Source organism: Podarcis liolepis (genome assembly GCF_965112155.1).
Source record: "Podarcis liolepis genome assembly, chromosome: 12".
Lineage (NCBI taxonomy): Eukaryota > Metazoa > Chordata > Lepidosauria > Squamata > Lacertidae > Podarcis > Podarcis liolepis.
Window position 1 is genome coordinate 52,403,183 of NC_139563.1, and position 15,785 is coordinate 52,418,967.

Consider the following 15,785-nt stretch of genomic DNA (forward strand, 5'->3'; position numbering starts at 1 on the left):
GCTAGTTCCTTCATTAAAGAGGCAGAACAGAGAACACACAGAGACATCTAAGGGTTCCTCCTGTCTAGATGAAGCTGTTGCTTGGACTGGTTTATACCTCCCCCTTCACTCCCTAGCCCTCTGTGTCAGACCCCTCCATCTGTCTACTGTGAGCCCCAAATAGGGTTGCCATATTTAGGAAGACTCTAAAATTGTTGAGAGTTTTTTTTTGTTGTTTTTTTTTTAGGAAATCACCAAAATCCTTGAGAGAATATTATGAAAATGATATACAGGTGGTACATGACTCCAGTCAAGTTTGCAAAAATCTATCATTTGCCCGATAATAAATGTTGGAAATGTAAAGAAACTGAAGGCACATTCTTTCACCTTTGGTGGACATGCCCAAGGATTAAGGCTTTCTGGGAGATGATCTATAATGAAATGAAAAAGATATTTAAATATACCTTTCTGAAGAAACCAGAGGCCTTTCTCCTGGGCATGGTCGGCCAATTGGTGCCAAAGAAGGATAGAACTTTCTTTATGTATGCCACAACAGCAGCAAGAATACTCATCGCGAAGTATTGGAAGACACAAGATCTACCCACCCGGGAAGAATGGCAGATGAAGGTGATGGACTACATGGAACTGGCGGAAATGACTGGCAGAATCCGAGACCAGGGAGAAGAGTCGGTGAAGAAGATTGGAAGAAATTTAAAGACTATTTACAGAAATATTGCAAAATTAATGAATGTTAGAATGATGTCAGAATGAAGTTAAGTGGTTTTAGCAGCACTGTTACAAAGGAGTATGTAAAAATGGTTTGTTAACAGGTGAGAATCCAAAGTTACAATATATTAAGTTAAAGGATTAGGATAAAAACAAAGAGGGAAAGGATTTGCTGAATTAACTAACTGAACTGGAATACAAAAAAAGGGAGGTGTGAGGAGGTCAGGGAAACAAGTAAAGGAAAGACAAGACATGGAAAGATTGATCTGTTTTTAAATGTATTTATTTTTCTGTATTTTGTATTTTTTCTTTTCTTCCCCCCCTATTTTTGTAACCTTTTTTTGAAACTTGAATAAATATCATTGGAGCCTCGGCTTCAGGATCTGTCCTTCCAGTGAGCACTCAGGGCTGATTTCCTTCAGAATGGAGAGGTTTGATCTTCTTGCAGTCCATGGGACTCTCAAGAGTCTCCTCCAGCACCATAATTCAAAAGTATCAATTCTTCTGTGATCAGCCTTCTTTATGGTCCAGCTCTCACTTCCATACATCACTACTGGGAAAACCATAGCTTTAACTATATGGACCTTTGTCAGCAAGGTGATATCTCTGCATTTTAAGATGCAGTCTAGGTTTGTCATCACTTTTCTCCCAAGAAGCAGGCATCTTTTAATTTCGTGCCTGCTGTCACCATCTGCAGTGATCATGGAGCCCAAGAAAGTAAAATCTCTCACTGTCTCCATTTCTTCCTCTTCTATTTGCCAGGAGGTGATGGGCCCAGTGGCCATGATCTTCGTTTTTTTGATGTTGTGCTTCAGCCCATATTTTGCGCTCTCCTCTTTCACCCTCATTAAAAGGTTCTTTAATTCCTCCTCACTTTCTGCCATCAAGGTTGTGTCATCTGCATATCTGAGTTTGTTGATTTATAACTCAAGTTATCAGAAGCTGGACTTCGGAGCTTCTACATGCAAAGTGTGTACTCTAGCCCTGCCTTCATTCTCATGGCACAGAGTCTCAGGTTTTGCATGCAAACACCTTCCAACTTGAACACCAAGCTCACTTCTGAAAGTCAATGCTGCTGTCTCTTAAAGCTCTTCTACTAGAGCCTCTATAATTATGAGTTTAATATTGGAAATTGGTTGATTTCGTATTTGTATGCATACGTCCCAACTCCAATTAATTCATTTTAATTGCATACACCAATTACAACATCAGACTCATTTTCCAACATATTATTCCTCACTGATTACATATCCTCAAAGATTGCTTTAATATTTTATTGGCCGCCTTAAAGTCAAATAATAATATGTACTTCTAATTAAGCTAACTTACGTATCTCGCTGCTGATTAAAACCACTATTTAATATTTTATATCGCAAGCCCCCTTTAATTCCCTCACACACCATGTGGAGCAACTCTTCCCTCAACTTGGCCTGACAGGCCTTTCCATTGTCAGCGTACACTGCTGGGTTGGTATGTCACGTTTGCTCAGGGTATGATCGCGTTTCTCTCACAGGGAAGTTTCAAGGAAGCACCTCGTTGGCAGAAACGGTAAGGGGGGGTAAGCTTGACGAAAGTGACGGCAAAGAGCTTTTTGACCAGTTTCCATAGAAAAAGATTGAGAACGTTTGGGCAAAAGATCAATCTGCAAGACGAGAAGCAGGTGCAAATGCGGTCTCCTCCAGAGATCCTGTTTATCATGCATTCATAATTATTTGTGCTCATGGTTGTGTTGGCGCTGGCTTTCAATACAGTTTGCCCCTGCAATTTTGGGGGATGAGAAATATGGTGGTTTGTTTCCAGTCAGTGCTTGTCCCAAAACTTACTGCTGGAATCCTACAACTTCTTCTGCCTCAGATGTTCCATTTTGCTTGGTTTTGCCATCCCACTTTTGTTGCACTATAGTGTATTTCTGTGGCCCGGTGCTTTCAGCTCTTTTTGGAAGAGCGCCCCTCATGGTGTGTTTTTTCTGTTCTGCTGCACTGGTGTTGTTCGCTCTGCTCTTCTATCCTGGCACTCTTCTTGTCTTCTGTCTTTTTTTAAAAAAAATCATTTTTCATTTTTTAAACAGTGTTCTTATACATTTAAATCATTTTCAATTTTTTACACATCTGAGATTCCTTGAATCCCCAGACTCCCCACCCCCCACCCCAGTTTCCAATATTTATCTATTCTTTTAATGCATCTAATTACATTTCTCAAATTCGTTTTACAGTATATCCATTTTTAACTTTAGTCTTATTACATTATAAGTGTTATAACAACCCTGCTAATGTTTTTATATATTGACAGTGATCTTTAAGGTACGCTATACATTTTCCCCACTCTTTACTAAATTTCTTATCCTCTTGGTGTCTAATCTTCACAGTCATTTTTGCTATTTCGGGATAGTCCATCATCTTGGTCATCCATTCTTCCTTGGTTGGGTTTTTCTCTTCCTTCCATTTCTGGGCAAAAAGCATTCTTGCGCCTGTCGATGCATACATAAACAGTCTTTTCAAGCCCTTTCGTATTTCATCTCCTAGTATTCCTAATAAGAAAGCTTCTGGGTTTTTGACAAAAGTTATCTTGAACATTTTCCTGTCTTCTGTCTTCAGTGTTGATCCTCTTCTGTCACTCCATGACCGAATGTAGTGCTGAGCAGAGGGCCAGCCATCTTTTATGGTGTGGGTGTGGGCTGGGGTGAAAACCGCTGTTGTCCAGTCTTCTCCCTAGCCTTGCTGCCTAGGCCTAGCCAGGTTGGACAAATTCAGAAGGGGAGTTCAGCAGGAACCCCCACAGTGCCTTGTGGCCAACCCAGGGATTTCCAACTGCCAGCCACATAATATAGCTTGTTCCAAGGGGTTGTGGGGCCGGACGCGGTGGGCCGCAACCTGCTGGGAGCCTGAAGGGCCCTGCCCTGCCTCTCTCTACCTAGCTTGGGGTGGGGCCTGCCAGTCTCCACAATGACTGCTTCTCAACAGAGAGGGCTTCTTTTTCAAATTGTTTATATTTTTTATCTATGTCATTTTAAATTGTAATTGATATTAATGTTGCCTTTTTAGTTTTAGGTTTTATTATTGATGTGGAAATTGTTTTCCATTTGGTTGTGTAGCTTTTGATGTGGTTTATTTATTGTTTGTGACTTTTGTTATGTGGATAATTATGTACCATGTTTTTCGCTCTATAAGACACACCAGACCACAAGATGCACCTAGTTTTTGGAGGAGGAAAACAAGGAAAAAAATATTCTGAATCTCAGAAGCCAGAACAGCAAGAGGGATCGGTGCACAGTGAAAGCAGCAATCCCTCTTGCTGTTCTGGCTTCTGGGATAGCTGCGCAGCCTGCATTCGCTCCATAAGAAGCACACACATTTCCCCTTTCTTTTTAGGAGGGAAAAAGTGAGTCTTAAAGAGCAAAAAATATGGTAAATCTTGTCATGTTGTAAGCCGCCTTCAGCATTGCTTTATCTATGAAAGGCTGCATACAAATATGATGATGATGATGATGATGATGATGATGATGATGATGATGATGAACCGCCACCCACCCCAGACTGTGTAAGCAGCTATTTCTGCCCTTCTAGGCACCCTAACTTTCGGGAAGCATCATGGAACAACTAAGAAAGTGGAATGGGGTGTCGAACTAACACACCATTATTGCATTAAGGACATGCTGCAGAATGTACCTGCTTGGGAAATTGTAGCCTTTGGGGTCGCTGCAGGTCATGTTCTTCACTGGGCGCCTGACTCTTTCCAGCAGAATGGCGATGAGCAAGGCTTCAGCTGTAAAAGCTGAGGAATCACTGTCAGTTCTGCTTTGAAGCTGGCCGCCAACACAAGTGATTCACAGCCAACACACACGGTATTTTCTTTTCCCAGGTCCTCTGTATCGGAGCTACAGTACTAATGTGTCAGTATCCCTGGGGAAGGCTAGAAAGTGAAGGATTAGCCCTCGGCTCTCACCCACTTTCAGATCCGTAGCCCCTGGAAGCAATGCTCATGTAGGAATTTGCTAGCAGGTGAGGTCCATGTGCTACAGCTTTGTACTTTCAATATTTGGGGCATGAAACAGCTTCCAGAAGTGGAAATACCAAAAGAGCCTTCAGTTCACATAGGCTTTGGGGGGAGGTTGGTGAATCAGCATGGCCATTTGGGACACTGTTTGTGGATTCCTTTGAAGTGCTTGATTTTGCTTCTGTATACTGATTATAGGGGTGGCTTTTAACTCTGTTTGTTGATTTGAAGTTTGGGCATGTTTTTAGTGTGTAAACTTCACTCAGCTAAGGGATTTGCACTAAAATGCCAGAAATAGTCAACAATGACTTTTCTTTTTTTAAAAAAAAGAAAGAAAGGAAAAGCAAACTGATGTGGAAATGTGCAGCACCAGATTGAAGACTGGGAAAATGAGAGAAACTGAAATTGACAGATTCACTCATCTCTAGGATGGGCATGAAGAAACTTAAGGGACTGTGAGGCAGTTCCTGGCCCTGAAGGCCAAAGCAAAACGTATGAAGATAGAGTAAAAGAGAAGTGCATAAATGTAAAATGTGAGAGAAACGTGTGTCAGGTCCATTCCTCTTCCTCACATGCATTTCCAAGTGACATTCCTTGTTATCATTCTCTATAACCCTTAAAAAGCTTCCATTGCAATGAAAACTGCCCATTTCATGGGAGATACGTTTGCCGTATGAATAATAAATATTGTTTTGAACAATGTTGCATGGACAAGTGATGCAGACACAGAGCAACCTCGCTAGCAATCCAAAAATAACTTGCTGATAACATTCTGAGCAGAAGGTAGAAGAGCAGCCATGTTAGATTGCTATTCTGCGGGGGGAAATGTGACAGTCCAGAGTGTCACTGGAGATGTTTATTTTGCTTGTGTTATGGGTGGCCTGTGATGTTAGCCGCTGGTTGTGAACAAACACTCCCTTTCGCCTCAAGAAAATTTGCTGGTCTTATTGATCTTTCCCCCCTGTCAAAACCAATCAGATGTGCTGCCCAAAGAAGAACCTCCCAAATTTACTTCAAATGTCACTATATGGGAGCCAGATCACTATGTTGCCATATAAAACAAAGAAAAACAAAGACACCAGAATGCCTGTATTACGCAAATCCAATTGAAAAAACACATAGACGTAATAGGCTATATGATAACAATTGCAAAGTTATTTACTAGAAACTACTTCTCAAAAATTAGATACTGCTTCTCATAGCGTCAAAATCAACATCGTGACATAATATATTGAAATGTAGCTTATTCGGCTGACAACCAAATCTAGTATGTACAAAATACAAATCCTATTTTGTCAGTGCCGTAATAGATTCATTTCTAATTTCTTCATCTTCTCTTGTATTTTTCTGTCTGACGTATTCCTTAGAAGAGTGACATGAAATAATCTTCTAAGTGTCTAATGAAGATGATAAAGTTGGTAGACAAAAGAAACTGGCACTGGTAGATGCTGGCACAGGCAAACAAGACAAGGATTCCTGAATATCCCCGTTTCGCCCGAAGGGGCTTCATCAGCTGTGCGTAGTTCTAAATCATATAAACATAGACACTTTGTAATATAATAGCTACACAAATTCCAAAGAAACATACAAAGATATAATAAATGCACATACCGGTACTGTATATAACAGCTACATGGAACTTATTTGTAATAGGTTCGTAATAGGGGGTTTTTAATATATAAAACAAATGAACAAACAAATTAAAAGGCTCTCATTACTTTCTTTTGTGCTCCTCTTTTGTCAAAATAGTGGGAAGTTAAGGACAACTTGTATATAGCACATTTCCTGAAGGAGAGAGTGCTGAAGACATGACCACATTCCCACCATACATTTAAAACCCTATGACACCATTTTAAACAGTCATAGCTTCCCCCAAAGAATTCTGGGAGATGTAGTTGTTAAGAGTTCTGAGAGTTGCTAGGAGACCCCATTCCGCTCACCAAGTAACAGTTCGCAGTCAATCCTTCTTCACAGGGAGTTTTGGTAATTGTAGCTCTGTTAAGGGGCGGGAATGGGGGTCTACTAACAACTCTCAGCATGTTTAACAAACTACAGCTCCCAGAATTCTTTGGGGGAAGCCATGACTTTCTAAAGAGGCATCATACCACTTAAAATGTATAGTGTGGCTCTGGGCTGACTTTGTAACCAGGCTCCACTGAAAATACACACACACTTTATATAGAGTCATTTTTATAGATATCGTGGTGTTTGTTAATTATAGTGATTTTTTACTGGGGACATATGAGGCAGCAGAGGGTTTAAGTCATTTCCCCCCCTTCATTTTTGCAAACAGCTTTGCCGCCACCACTTAGAAACAGAAGGAGCTGCCATGTGCCAGTTCAGGTCATCTGGCTCACTATCGTCACCACTGATCAGCAACTGCCTTGTGAATGCAGCCAAAGTGCTGGTACATAGTAACAAGAACCTAAAGGTAAAGGGACCCCTGACCATGAGGTCCAGTCACGGATGACTCTGGGGTTGCGGCGCTCATCTCGCTTTATTGGCCAAGGGAGACGGTGTACAGCTTCTGGGTCATGTGGCCAGCATGACTAAGCCACTTCTGGCAAACCAGAGGAGTGCATGGAAACACCGTTTACCTTCCCGCCGGAGCGGTACCTATTTATCTACTTGGACTTTGACGTGCTTTCGAACTGCTAGGTTGGCAGGAGCAGGGACCGAGCAATGGGAGTTCACCCCGTTGCAGGGATTCAAACTGCCAACCTTCTGATTGGCAAGTCCTAGGCTCTGTGGTTTAACCCATAGCGCCACCCACGTCCCTATTTGGAACACTACTACCCCATAATTTAGAATTGTTCCCAGAAGAATTGTAGGGAGTGGGAATCTGGCTGCTGCCACTGACTGATTTAGATTTTTTAAAAAATCAGATCAATGCAGAAATGGAATGGAACAGAATTGTGGGTAAAAGCATGCCAACTGGCAATAGATTTGTTCACCTCTGTTAATGCCTTCAGACATTCAGTCACATCCACACCATATGTTTAAAGCTCTCTTATATCACTTTAAGAGTCACGGTTACCCCCTCCCCAAAGAATCTTGTGGTTTGTGAAGGATCTTAGCACCCTTAACAACCTACAGTTCCCAGGATCCTTTGAGGGGAGCTCTTAAAGTGGTACAGGAGTGCTTTAAATAAATATGTGGTGTGGAGTGACCTCAAACCAACTGTGGCTTCCATTTCCTCCTTGCGTGCTTCTTGCACATCATGCAGAGGAGGAACTAATTTATCTCTCTTGTGGCAAAGGCAAGACCTTTATATACCCCTGGATCAGACTTGCTGTGGGGAGCCTTGACTGGCTGGCATTGTATGTTACAGGGTCTACCCTGGAAGCAAGCTCATTCTCTAACATTTCAGGTGGCATTTAGAATATTGGTAGAAACCATATTCATAAATTCATGAATTAGTTAGGCTGGAATATTTATTTTAAAAACTGACACCCTTTGCTTCCCTGCGTAGCTCTGAGCTACACCTGAGGCAAGATCTAACTGAGCCCCAATTCAAACTTTCTCTCGCTAGCATGGCAGCTGTTGAAAATGGCTTCGACACGGTCAGGACTCCATGTGGCTACAAGAATGTTTGAATTCTCTTTCCCACATAGGGAGAAGCTGCTTTGGCACGGACACCTTCCCACACAATCTGGCAGATCCATGGGGGAAGGAGATTCAAATGTTCTCTTCTCACAGCTACACGGAGCCCAACGACATGGAAGTTATTTTCAGAACAGCTTCACTGCTGAGAAAATATTTAAACAGGCCCTGACAATGACTAAAGTAAAACTAAAAAGTTTGGCCGGTGCCTTTGTTAGACATAGATCATCTTCCTTAAATATGATTTTTTTAAAAATCCAACTGTACTATCTGAGAATTCTGATGTGCTGCTCATTTTTTGAAGCATTTTTACCCTAGCCAAAAAATGCTCCCATACTGTCAGGATGCTGTCAGCGGCTCCCAGCTGGTTGCCCAGGAAAGTATAAAGAGAAGGAAAAGTTTCTTACTGTCCTTTTTTATTTCAATCTTTACAGAGAGAGGGTATAGAATCCAGCCTCTTGGATAATGGCGTTGCCCCGAGTGAATCTCCACCACCACCTCGTCTCTCCAACTTCCTCATTTGTCATTCTCATAATCTCCTGTACTGGTGCTGCTATGTGCCCTCTGTTTTTGAGCTCTTTGCTCTCCTACTTTCAAGGCTCGCCAGGTTCTTTGAGATGGAGGGTCTGGAATGCTTTCTAATGACAACATGTCAGCCGGGTGTTGTTCTGGGTTTCCCATAGTTTCCCAACTTTCCCCCTCATCTGCCTCTGAGCTGCCACCTCCCCCAACCCCCTCTTGTAAATCTATACTGTCTTCCTCCTCCCTGGAAGGGTCAGGATGGGGAGGTGGTCTCCACCATTCCTCCTCTGCCCAGTCCCTGACTCATACAGCTGACAAAGATGAATGATGAGACAGCCTCTGTCCTCATGCTTACAATCTGAGAGGCATGTCATAAAAGGAAAGGACGTCTGGAAGGAAGAGGGGACGAGCAACCTCAGGCAACTTAGTTCTTGAGACGGCAGTTTAGGAGTTGATTAATACATTAATTGTAGTAGTGGTAATAATAGTTACAGAACAACCAGCTTGGATCGAAGCAGCTGAAAGAGACGAGCACTGCTTTCCATCTTTCCCTCTGTTGTAGCTTGATGGAAGGAATGCCGTGTGTTAGCTGTTAGAGGGAGAAGGCTGATGGAACTGGTACCCTAGAGGTACCATTGGAGCGACACTGCTTCCCTCTTCTCCATCTTTTACAGCCTGGTGGAATGGCTATGCCTGAGGACAATTCACAGCGAGAGGAGTCTGACTTCTCAGCAATGCAGATAATGACCCCGCTTCTCAACTTTCAGCATTGGGTTCTAGACTGCCATAGTAGACCTTTGAAAAGAATTCCACATCTGGACACTGATAAGGAGGAGGAGCCCACTAACTGTTATTCCCTGCATGCATCCTCCATTTACTACACATGGCTGGGTTTGCTATAGATGATTTAGTCTCAAAAATTCAGCTCTGCTGTTTATTTGCTTTGAACCAGAGGTGGTTGTTTTTTTCCTTGTAAAGCCGTATCCTTAAAATGAACTCTCTGTGACTTGGGTGGAAGATATTAACATTTGGATACCATGAAAATGAATTCTACTCACATATGGCTTTAAATCCTTTCTCAGTTACCTCTCAAATATAGAAATGCTTAATGGAAGAGAGAGAAAGAGTGAGTGAGTGAGAGGCAGGAGGCTTGAGAGAATTTTTGGCAATAGAATTCATGCTGTGCCAGTAAGTTGTTGTTTGAAACACTTATGAAGAGCCTAAACCCTTATAAGTGCTGTAGTGGTATTTAAAAAAAAAAAAGCATCCCCTGGTCACAGACTCATCATCGAATTGACACAATTTGAAAGGAAAAGAAGAATGGGGAGGGAAGCAAAAGGTACAGTGGCTAGTCCACCCCCTTAGCTAATGGGAAGGGACAGTCAGAGGGAAGGAGATGGGAAGGATGCAGTTCTGCATTTATCGATCAATTGATTCAGTTGCGGTGACTCACATCACAAATATTTGGAGCTGGGAACAGCAGGTTAAAACCGGGCAAGCCCTCTTGTGCACCAAAATGCAGTGGAGGCTAAGCAAACCTTTGACCTCCTCTGTAAAATATCCAAGCTCTCTTTAGGGCCTGGGTGGATGACGAGACAAGGAGCTGAGCTGACGAGACAAGGAGCTTGCACTATGTCTACTGAGCTTCCAACCTCTAGAGAAAGAACGACTTCACCCACCCCTCTTATTCTGCTCCTGTATCACACATAGGAGACACAACTTTGGTTCTGAAATTCTGTTAGTCTTGTTTAAGCAGCCACAATCCCTACCGAAACTGTTGGCTTGCAGCTGAGGTTACTGGTGTTTTTCATTTGTGTACTTTGAGAAAATCGATGTATAAAACAAAAGGCATCTCTTTAAAGATTAATGGGTACTTAAGACATGACAGTGATTGCCTTTACTTCATATATCAGTAGTGTGTGTGTGTGTGTGTGTGTGTGTGTGTGTGTGTGTGTGTGTTCTAAGTGGCTACAGTTAGGATTTTAATCCCCAGGAAAATGGATATTAACAATAAAGGGCTTGAATTCAGAAATCCTGAAAAAGTCAGGAAAGGTACCGGTATTTGCATCATCCAATGGGTGCCTGGGTCAGTGGGGTCATCTAAGGATAGAAAAAGTGACTCACACACTGTCCAACTTTTTAGGATGGGAAAGCGGGACACCCCCCCCCATTCAATCTGCACACTCTTTCTCCCCACCCACCCTTCCCAATCTCCATGCTCTTTTTGCCACCACCTACCACCCAATCCCTGCACCAGCAACCACTGACCATCAATGGCAATCTGAGGATGCTTGTGTGCTCACACCAGCTTCATAACTAAAGCTGTAATCCTAACCCTAGCTATCTCGGAGGAAGCCACCTTGAATTCAGGAGGACTTACTTCTGAGTGCACAAAGTTTGGATTGCACTGTAAGTGGGGATTGGAATCCGTACATCCTTGGTTCAAGTCAGATGCCCTGCCCACTAAAGAACAAAGGCTGCTTGGGCTCCCAATTTCCCCCACGGCTTGTCAAGCTATCAAGAACACACCCACTGTGTTCTTATCTCAGCATCAGCTGGATGGCAGAGTTTAGCAGATAGAGAACTGGATATTTATAGTAAAGTATACACTCCAAAAATATCCCAAATCCAAAATTATCATGGATTGACACCAGTCTGTCTCAACCAGCCAGCACCATCCATCACATACTGACATGGTAGATATACAGAGCTGTCAGTGTCAATGAAGAAGATTAAAAGAATCCCACCAGGTCAGATCAGTGGCCCGATCTAATCCACCATCCTCTTCTCACAGTGGTCGACTAGATGACTATGGGATGCCTGCAATTATGACCTCAGCACAGCAGCACTTGCCCGACTTTGTGATTACTGGCAAATGATATTCAGAGGAACCAGGTGAAGACCACCCTATGCACCCAGGTGTATGTAATCTGGCCCATTCTGTTTTTAAGCCAGTGCTTTAATTTGGGGGCGGGCGAGTGGCTTTTGTTTTCCTTGTTGCAGACACATTGCTTTATAGTTTTTATATCTTAGGCCCCATCTGCACTGTAGCCTATCACTTTATAATATTAACTAATTAATTAATTAATCACTTTATATTATTATTATTTTAATTAATTAATTAAATTTGTATACCACCCTTCATCCGTAGATCTCGGGGCAGTTCACAATTTAAAATATTAACACAAAACAAAGTGGTACAAAACCTTCTCAGGCCAACTTCAGGATCTGCCTTCTGGTTTCGCTCCGAGCATGCGGGTCTTTCTTAAGTAGCCCCAGACGCAGTGGGGATGCTACTACCCCAATTCTGAACAGAGATTGACAAAATCCCCAATAATATTGGGAGCCAAGGAGCTTACGCTGCAGCAGCAGAACTCTATGTATGTCTACTTAATAGTACATTCCGTTCAATTCAGTGGGAGTTGCTCCGAGGTAAGAATGTATAGGATCGGAACCTCCGTCTCTCTGGTTACTGCACCCACTCTTTTCTACTAGCCACATGACCCACTTTAAACATCCATGGCTGCCCCAAAGAATCCTGGGAAAATGTCGTTTGTTATGGGTTCTGAGAGTTGCTAGGAAACCTCTGTCTTCCTCACAGAGCCACAGTTCTCAGTAGTTTAACCACCATTCCCTCTTCCTTAGGGAACTCTGGGATTGTAGCTTCATGAGGCGAATATGGTGCAAAGGAGGCTTTGTATTCAAATGGTTTCCTTGTTGTTTTGTCGTCCTTGTAGTTATCGGCAGAATAGTGCCATTAAGCAAACAAGGTAAAGGTAAATGTACCCCTGACCATTAGGTCCAGTTGCGTCCGACTTTGGGGTTGCACACTCATCTCGCTCTATAGGCCGAGGGAGCTGGCGTTTGTCCGCAGACAGCTTCCAGGTCATGTGGCCAGCATGACTAAGCCGCTTCTGGGAAACTAGAGCAGCGCACGGAAACACTGTTTACCTTCCCGCTGGAGTGGTACCTATTTATCTACTTGCACTTTGACGTGCTTTTGAACTGCTAGGTGGGCAGGAGCTGGGACCAAACAATGGGAGCTCACCCGTCGCAGGGATTCGAACCACCAACCTTCTGATCGGCAAGCCCTAGGCTCTGTGGTTTAGACCACAGCGCCACCCGCATCCTTTGTTGTTTAGTTGTCCTTGTAGTTATTGGCAGAACAGTGCCATTAAACAAACAAACAAAGCCTTAAAACTGCTTCTGCATAAGTCATCCTGCAGCAATCCCCCAGAATGCCACATCACTGCTTGCATCATTGCTTGTCGGAGAGTAACTTCCACATCCTCGTAGTCTTTGGACTGCTAAAGTCTGGCAATCTTCTCTGTTGAATGCACCTGGTAGTGCAGGGACTGTCATGACTAATTGTTCTGCTCAGTGGCTGCTTGCACAGCATCAGGCACTGCCCTTTTGAGACCCAGCAGTGAATGTAGTCATAGGTTACCCTGTCTTTTCAGATCTGCGCCAGACTTGAGAAATCTTATGTGAGAGGTTCTCTCTTCCCAGATTTTTGGATGGAGGCAGCAACGAAGGCAAGCAGAAACAAGTGGACTGTTTCAGACGTTAGCAGACCCCAGTGTGTGCACAGATACATTTTCTGAATGATTGTCACCTTTCCCAATCATACTTTTAAAAAACAAGAACTCCAAGAGCAGAGAGCTTTCTTTGCTGTGTGCAAAAATTAAATGTGATTTGTTTTGGAAAAGATATAAATGGCCAGAGAATACATAGCTGTGTGTTATGAAATTAGCTTTTGTATGTGACATCAGCAGCGAGAATCCTGGTGGCTAAATACTGGAAGGGTAACCAGGTACTGATGATAGAGGAATGGCTATGTAAATTCTGTGAATATTTGGAACTGGCCAAATTGACGGATATAATAAGATTAAAGCCAATGAATACAGTCAAGAAGGAATGAAAGTGCACAAATGATTATTTAGAAAGACAAGGTTCTAATGTACAACTTTGGCTGTGTCTAGAATGACCTCGTGAATGCAAAAGGGTGTATATATATATATATATATATATATATATATATATATATACACATATATATATATACACACACACACATATCTATATATTAAGATGAAAATAATACTGAAATACAGATAAAATATGAAATGTGAAAGGAAGTGTTGTGAGAGTGATGGAAGTCTATTATTACTATTAATTTGTAAAACAGTGTTTATTGTATTGAAACATTATACTTTTCTTTATTATTTTACTGGCTACTTTTCTTTGCATTTCTTCTTTTTCTTCTCTATTTTTTCTTTCTTTATATTATTCTCTATGTATGGTTTGGCACTGCTGTATTTACTTTGCAATAAAAATTTAAAAAGGAAAGAAATTTGCTTTTGACGCACACATCAGCAGGGTCCTGATCCAAGGTATACTTCTTGGTTACCTTCATGGGTCATAAGAACCCAGTGACTTTGTGTATGCAATCATAGAATCATAGAGTTGGGGTCATCTAGTCTAACTCCAGGCAATGCAGGAATCTTTTTGCCTAATGTGGGGATTGAACCTTAACAAAATGCAGACCTGAGCCCAAACTAAGAGAATGAATTTTAATAAGGATAAGTGCAAGCTTCTGCATTTAGGCAGGAATAATTGGATACACAAGCACAGGGTGGTGGACACCTGGCTGGCCAGCTGTATATGTGAAAAGAATCTAGGGGTTTTGGTAGATGGCAAACTTAACACGAGACAACAGTGTGATACAGCAGCAAAAAAAAAAGCTAATCCAATATGACAGCATCAACGGGAGTGTCCAGATCAAAGGAAATAATAGTAGCACTCTATTCTGCATTGGCCAGACACCACCTGGAGTCCTGTGTCCAGTTCTGGACACCACAGTTTAAGAAGAATATTGATAAGCTAGAAAATGTGCAGAGGACAGAGACCAAGATGATCAAGGGTCTGGAAAGCACGTGTTATGAGGAACAACTGAGGGAATTTGAGTATGTTTAGCATAGTGAAGAGAAGACAGAGAGGTGATGGGATGACCAGCTTCAAATATTGGAAGGGACTGAGCTTGTATTCTGGTGATCCAGAGGGTAGAACCTGAACCACTGGATTCAAAAGACAAGAGTGAATATTCTAACTAAACAGTAGGAAGAAGTTTCTGGTGGTAAGAGCTGTCTGACTGTGGAACAGACTGCCTCACAAGGTGAGGGACTTTGTTTGGATATCTTTAAACAGAGGTTGGCTGGCTATCTGTTGGAGATTGTTTATCTTTGATTTCTGCAGGGGGTTGGAGTAGATGGCTCTTGAGGTTTCTTCCAGCTCTACAATTCTGTTATTCTATCATGGGTGTAGCCAGGATTTATGCTGGGATGGGCAGAACCTCAGTTAAGTATTTTTATTGGCTACAAGAAATCTACTTAAAAGGTCATCTAGGAATTTCATCTCGATGCTACAAACATGAGTTTGACCAAACTGCTGGAGGCAGTGGAGGACAGGAGTGCCTGGCGTGCTCTGGTCCATGGGGTCACGAAGAGTCAGACATGACTAAACAACAACAAGGAATTTCATCCAGGATGAGATATCAGGATTGAAACCTCTGGCAAGGTTTGCCCAAAGAGTTCATGAAAGACCATCTCAAAAGAGTTATTTATTTATTTGCAGTATTTTTATACAGTGGTACCTTGGGTTACAGACGCTTCAGGTTACAGACTCCACTAACCCAGAAGTAGTACCTTGGGTTAAGAACTTTACCTCAGGATGAGAACAGAAATCGTGCGGCGGTGCAGCGGCATCGGGAGGCCCCATTAGCTAAAGTGGTACCTCAGGTTAAGAACAGTTTCAGGTTAAGAACGTACCTCCAAGACGAATTAAGTTCTTAACCCAAGGTACCACTGTACTGCTTTTCAAATGGACCTCAGAAATCAGTTTACCTAAGAGCCCAGGCCCTAGTCTGAGTTTCTGTTCAAACCACTGTAATACACTACTTTGAG

At 42.4% G+C, this 15,785-nt stretch overlaps 3 long non-coding RNA genes across 3 annotated transcripts; 2 read left to right on the plus strand and 1 right to left on the minus strand.

Annotated features, from left to right (window-relative positions):
- Positions 1-5,840: 5,840 nt before the first annotated feature.
- Positions 5,841-12,254, minus strand: LOC310690047. The gene is made up of 3 exons (XR_014517838.1): positions 12,030-12,254; positions 9,882-9,927; positions 5,841-6,223 (listed from the first exon to the last, which is right to left on the minus strand). It is a non-coding gene; the product is annotated as an uncharacterized lncRNA (long non-coding RNA).
- On the plus strand, positions 6,316-10,116 carry LOC310690058. Its single transcript, XR_014517850.1, has 2 exons — positions 6,316-6,681; positions 9,498-10,116. It is a non-coding gene; the product is annotated as an uncharacterized lncRNA (long non-coding RNA).
- LOC310690080 lies at positions 11,218-13,737 on the plus strand. The gene is made up of 2 exons (XR_014517875.1): positions 11,218-11,742; positions 13,284-13,737. It is a non-coding gene; the product is annotated as an uncharacterized lncRNA (long non-coding RNA).
- The last annotated feature ends 2,048 nt before the right edge of the window (positions 13,738-15,785 follow it).